The sequence below is a fragment of the Talpa occidentalis genome, unplaced genomic scaffold, assembly GCF_014898055.3.
Source record: "Talpa occidentalis isolate TD23 unplaced genomic scaffold, MPIMG_talOcc4v2.1 talOcc4.2, whole genome shotgun sequence".
Classification (NCBI taxonomy): Eukaryota; Metazoa; Chordata; class Mammalia; order Eulipotyphla; family Talpidae; genus Talpa; species Talpa occidentalis.
The window spans coordinates 144,212,702-144,218,701 of NW_023602073.1; positions in this window are offsets into that span (position 1 = coordinate 144,212,702).

Consider the following 6,000-nt stretch of genomic DNA (forward strand, 5'->3'; position numbering starts at 1 on the left):
ACCGCATATGTCTTCTGCCTCAATTACTCTCAGAGCCAATTAAGTCGAGATGGTTTTTCTGAAGTTAGCCCATGCAATTCAAACCAGATAGAAAGAAAGGTCCTTCTTTGAGGATTCATGGAGAATATCACGTTAGGGACTGAGAGAATTAGAATGAACAGAGGTTTTTTCTTTCTTTCTTTCTTTTGGCTTTATGAACATCAGAAGTTGAGGTAAAAGGATAAAGTGAATTTCTGGTTTCAAAGGTAATTTTAAGCCTAATGTATTGAAAAGTCACCTTCCCCAAATCACCTGTGGATTAAAAATCTCAGATGTGGACGGAGGTGGGTTTGACTCGAGGGCCTTCCGTAGCCTGCTGGCTGTCGTGGTATTTGTGATGAGAAGGTGGCGAGTCTGGGTATCGAGGACTTTCTGGCCAGGAAAACGCGATGATTCAGATGGAGAGCAGGGAAGGCTGACTTGGTATCTCTGCAGGGAAGGTTGGTAGAAAGAGCAGTATTTCTACACTTTCAGAAAAATAAGCCCTAAAGACAGCATGGGAACCCAAAGAGTAAGGAGGAGACTCAGGCCCCAGCCGCCTGAGTCAGTTTTCTTTTGGGGAGCTCCAAGACCCCGGATTTAAAACTGTCTCCACCTGCCCTCATCTCCGACGGTCTGAGGCTTGGTCTCCCGCACAGGAGCATGAGCTTGACTCACAGCTGGGCCTGACTTACTCCTTTGTTCCCTGGTGCTTAGTTAAGCGTCCCAGCCATAGTAGGTAGCTGTTAGCTAAACATTTGCTGGAAGACGGGACAAGTGAACAAAGGCCATAAAGAATTGGAATTAGCAGGAAAGTTAGGGAAAGGGAAAGAAGATGACTGGTCGATGTGGTGGGAGAAGGAGCATCTGGGGAAGCTGTGCTCACGGACACCCAGCAGACTCTTACTGGTTTGCGCGAGTTCGAGTCGGACCAGGTCATTCATTCTCAAAAGTAAAAGAACGAGGAAAATAACTCAAGAGTGTTTCAGGGAAAGATGCCACCCCGCGGGTTGGGAGTCAGAAGGAAAACCCGAACACAAAGGCGGGAGCCAACCAGCAGGATGGGGCACCAGGGTGGGAGCAAAGTGTACCCAGCCCCGTGTGGCTCATGTCAAGGAGGGAGAGGGAAGACAGCAAGGATGAGGTCTCCGGAGATGGGCCTCTCCTCTACGTCATTTTCTTGCTTTGGGTGCCTTGGGAAGGAGGTCTGTCCTACACCTCAGCGATAGGTCAGATTAAAAGTAAATCCATCCAGTGGTGGAAGTAAGAGGAAAAGCCAGCAAAAGATGGCCGGCGTGAGATTTACTTATATATTACAATGACTCTCTCTCCTAATTGATTTTTAGCCACCTAGGGTAATTAAAGTGTCATCTGTACCCGACTCTGTTCTTTTGCTGGAGGGGAATGCTGACAGCTGAAACAGCTGAAACCCCAGATCACTGGTCCCAAATTAGCTCTCTCTCGAAGAGAGACTCGAGTAACCTAAAGGTGACCTTTGCTTCATTGTAACACTAAAATGAGACGTAGTGTGGAGACGTGGCATTGTCACGAGACACGTGCCTGTGCACATGTGTGTGACGGCAGAGTGCATGCTGGACTTATCCCCACCAGAACACGAGAAGCATGGCGGTGTCCCCCCCAACTCCCAGCCCCCCAAGCCCCCCAAGCCTTCTAGCCTCATCTCTCCCAAGCCTGGGAAAAAGGTGTTTTGGACACAAGCTGCCCCTTTCTCCGTGGTCAGACCTCGCAATAAGATCATGCTCTGCTCTGCCGAGCCTGCTTGCTGGTCCCTGGCTCCTCACCACCAGGCACAGAACTTCCTGCTTCAGAGCAAGGACAGCAGCAGACTCACTGGAGGCGTGTGGCACACGGTGCATCCTTGAAGTCCTCTTTTGCTCTGTGACCCCACAAAGGACGAGATCCTCCGATGGCGGCCTCCAACTGTCGGGAAGTTCAGAGACTTCTGAAGGGTCATAACTTTTACCCCTCCTTTATGGCCAAGAAGCTCTCTGGATAAGAAAGTTTTATCTTGGGGCCTCCTTGGTGGCCTAGGGGTTGAGTCTCAGAGCTATCACCTCTATGGGGGCTGGAGTTCCATCCCCAGCCAGGGAGCTGACCCACATGGTGCAGCAGACCTCTTCTGTCTCGCCTGCTGCTCCCCTCAGCAGTGGATTTCAGTCAATCTGCCTGTTCTGCTCCCCACTCTGTCTCTGCTGAATCTTCTTACCCCCTGCACCTCTGGCCTACACCCCAGTTCTTGTATGCATAAATAAATAACAATCTTTTTTTAAAAAAAGGGAGTTTTATCTCCAGCAGTATTAATTAATTACAAGTAGATTATTGTAATTTACTGTATTTCAGATAAATTAGACTGGAAGGAGGAGTCACTCAGCTATCTTGAAGTTGTTGCCTTTTTTCTTTTTTGGATTCCTTAGCAGCATTTTCAGCTTCACCTTAGAAAACAATGGGCTTAAAAGTGGTTGACTCGGAAAAGCTAAAACTCACAATAGGAATCATGTAGTTTAAACCTATGAACATTGACATGGTAGGAATCTGTGCCAGGAGGCTTAGGGAAGTGTTTCCAGAAGGAACATTTTTTTTAAAGATTTCTTTATTTATGCATACAGGAACTGGGGTGCAGGCCAGAGGTGCGGGGGGTGGGGTGAGAGGATTCATCAAATACAGAGTGGGGAGCAGAACAGGCGGATCTACTGAAATACACTGCTGAGGGGAGCAGAGGGGAGACAGGAGAGGTCTGCTGTGCCATGTGGGTCAGCTCCCTGGCCAGGGATCAGACTCATGCTTCAGTGGCTGCTGATAGCTTCCTTGTACTGAGTCTTAAGCCCTTGTGCCATGAGGGAGGCCCCCATAAGTTACAAAATGATGGCTTTTCCATTCCTCTTAATGCAGGGAAGAGCCAAAAGAGAAGACTCTGTTCTCTGCTCTGGCTGAGCAGTGAAGGCCCTGGACAGAGCAGGCAGGTCCAGGGAGAAGGTTTGATTTTAGAAGGGTACTTGTTACTGTCCCACCTTTGACAAGGTTCAAAGTCACCCTAAGGATACAAAATGGGACTATCTTCAACTAGAGAATTTATGGAATGTTCCTGGTGCCATGCTCAATCTACTCAGCCTCATGTATAGAAGGTGCTTAATAAATATTGACAATCTTTTTGTTTTTTCATATTATTGAAATTTTTTTTTCATTTTTATTTATTTGTTTGTTTGTTTGTTTGTTTGTTTGTTTTGTTTATACATGCACTGGGTACAGTCAGAAGCGCGGGAGGGTGAGAGAATTCACCAGAGCCAGAGCGGGGAGCAGAGCAGGCAGAAGGACCGAAGGACACTGCTGAGGGGAGCAGCGGGCGGCAGGAGAGGTCTGTGCGCCATGTGGGACCCTCCTCTGGTGGCCGGGGAGCAGCCAGGGATCGAACCGGCGCCGCAGAGGCCGCGGGCAGCTTCGCAACCCAGCGTTCAACCGCTGTGCCACTGGGGAGGCCCTATTATTGAAATTTGTTATTAGAATTTGTAATTTTCTTCATCTTATTGATTCAGAAATCTATCCCCCTACATTTACATCATCCCCTTTATGTATGACTCTCCCCCCAGGTTTGCCGACTTTCATTGAATACCTGGATGTGTATATAATAATGTTTCTCAGACACTGCTATTATCTTAAAAACAATGACTGCTACACCTTTGGAAATTTTAGAGTTAACTAAAGATTAATACATTACCATATTTTAAAAGACGTTCTTGTTCTTAAGAAGTTCACCCTCTGGTAATTTCCTTGATTCTTTCAGTATCCACGTTAGTCTATAATTTGCATTTATCTTTAAGAGCTTTTTTGAGTACTTCAAATGTTTTTACAGACCTCAGGAATGCTTCATCCAAAGTTTCCTGTCTTGTTGAAGATAGAGCTTGTGCAAGAATCCCTGTGCTACTTAATTATATTTATCCTATATAGCTAATCGATTTGCTGTTGGTCACCACACATTATGTGTCATTTGACTGGGATATGGCCTTTAACTACAGAAAGCTTCACGCTTTGAGACTCATTTGGAAAGATATCTTGACTTTTCCTGGACTGCAGTGTGGCTTGTCTACATAGATTGCCCGAAGTTTGGGTGTTGTTTTCAACCTTCAAATATTTCTAGACTAGATTCCATCATCGGCTTCCAAATGGGCTGATGTAAACCAGCTTTATCCTTCAACAGTTCCTCCTCCAATTTCTTTGTTTTGCAGTATTCAAACTAGCTTTTAAGATTTCAGAGAAAAGAGTGGGTAAAACACATTGGACATCCGGGGCTGGAAACATCCAAATTTCTCCCTCACTGTAGGTGGTTTGTTTGCTCTTTCTATGTGTGTCTTGGTTTCCCAGGCATTAAACTTGGTATAAATGTTGCTACTTATCCACCTGTCAAGGATGGTGTGAGAATGAGTAATAATATCTGAGCCATATTTTTGCTCCTTAGAAGAAAGGTGCTATATAAATACAAAGTGTTATTTCATTAAAAATACTTGTATGATAACAGCATATGTTAAATTCAATTTCCTTGACCAATTTTATAAATATATTTTGGTGTTACAATATGGTTGTTTTTATGGTTAGTGTGTGTGTATCCTACATCTCTGTGTTTTATTTTCTATCTGGGTGGTATAACATATCAATGTTTAAGAAAAATAAAGACATCATTCTAGATAAATCCTGAAGATACTGCTAAATGTTATTTACATTTTTGCATTTCAAGTAGATGTTAGTGACATATCTACTGAATATGGAGATGATGAACTGTTTTCCAGTGCAATAGGATATCATAAAAATGCAACTTGGATAAACAGTCTACTATTCTTGTTGATCTTACCTTTATATCAGCAATTTGCAGGCCACGTGACAAAGACATTACATAAGATCTGGGTTTCAGTAGCCAGAGAGGACATTTATCAATGTCACACAGACGGACTTTGGGACGCTGGCTCAGCCCAGGTGAAAGGTCACTTCCTGTCTCAGACCACCAGCCTGGAAACACCTTCTTTTGCTGGACAGGTACATTTGAAGCCCCTCTCTCACTATAGCACACCCAGAAAACACAGTGGGGACAGATATCCAGAGACATAGCATCGCTGAGGTCAGTATGGCAACCTTTTGGCGGTAGTAAAACACAGCGTGTATTTCTAGCAAGAAGCAAGGAGAGTTTGTGTGGCCTCTTTTTTCCACTCTTATTTTTTTTTTTTTTCAGCACAGTATCTGACCTGTCTCACAGGTGAGAGACAGCTCTATCCTCACCTCTCACCAAATTATTTGCAGCCATCCCTCATTTTTAACTTTTAAATGATTTTAGGTTTACTGAGGATTAGCTGAGAGAGCAGTGTTCCCGTGGACTCTCCACCCAGCTCTCCCTAAGGTTACAGCCTCACAAAACTGTGGCACGTTTATCAAAATCAGACTAACTGGTGTAATACATGACCTGGATTACCACTTTTACTCACATTTCCCAAGTTTTCCTATTAATGTATCTTTTCTGCTCTGAGATCCCGCACAGGGTACCATATTGCATTCAGTTATCATGTCTCCTTACTGTCTCCAACAGGGGCCCATGTCTGTTTTTCCTGACCTTGAACATTTTGAAGAGAAGGGGTCAAGCATTTTTCAGACTGTGCCTCAATTTGGGGTTATCTGATGCTTTCTCCTAATGTACTGAGGTGATTCATTTTGGGACACATGACAGGGGGCACTTGTCCTTTTGTTGTATTCTGTCCATGGCTACATAATGTCGACACGGCTAACTACAGCTGCCTTTTCCCTTGATCACCTGGTTGAGGTGACGTCTGTTAGTTTTCTTCACTGTGAAGTTACTGTTTTTGCCTTTCTTTAGTCTATTCATTGGAAGCAGCACACTGATCTGGCTCACACTCCAGGACAGAGGAACCAAACTCCACCTCTTGGAGGGCGAGGGAGGGCCAAAGAATTTGTGGTCATGTTTGT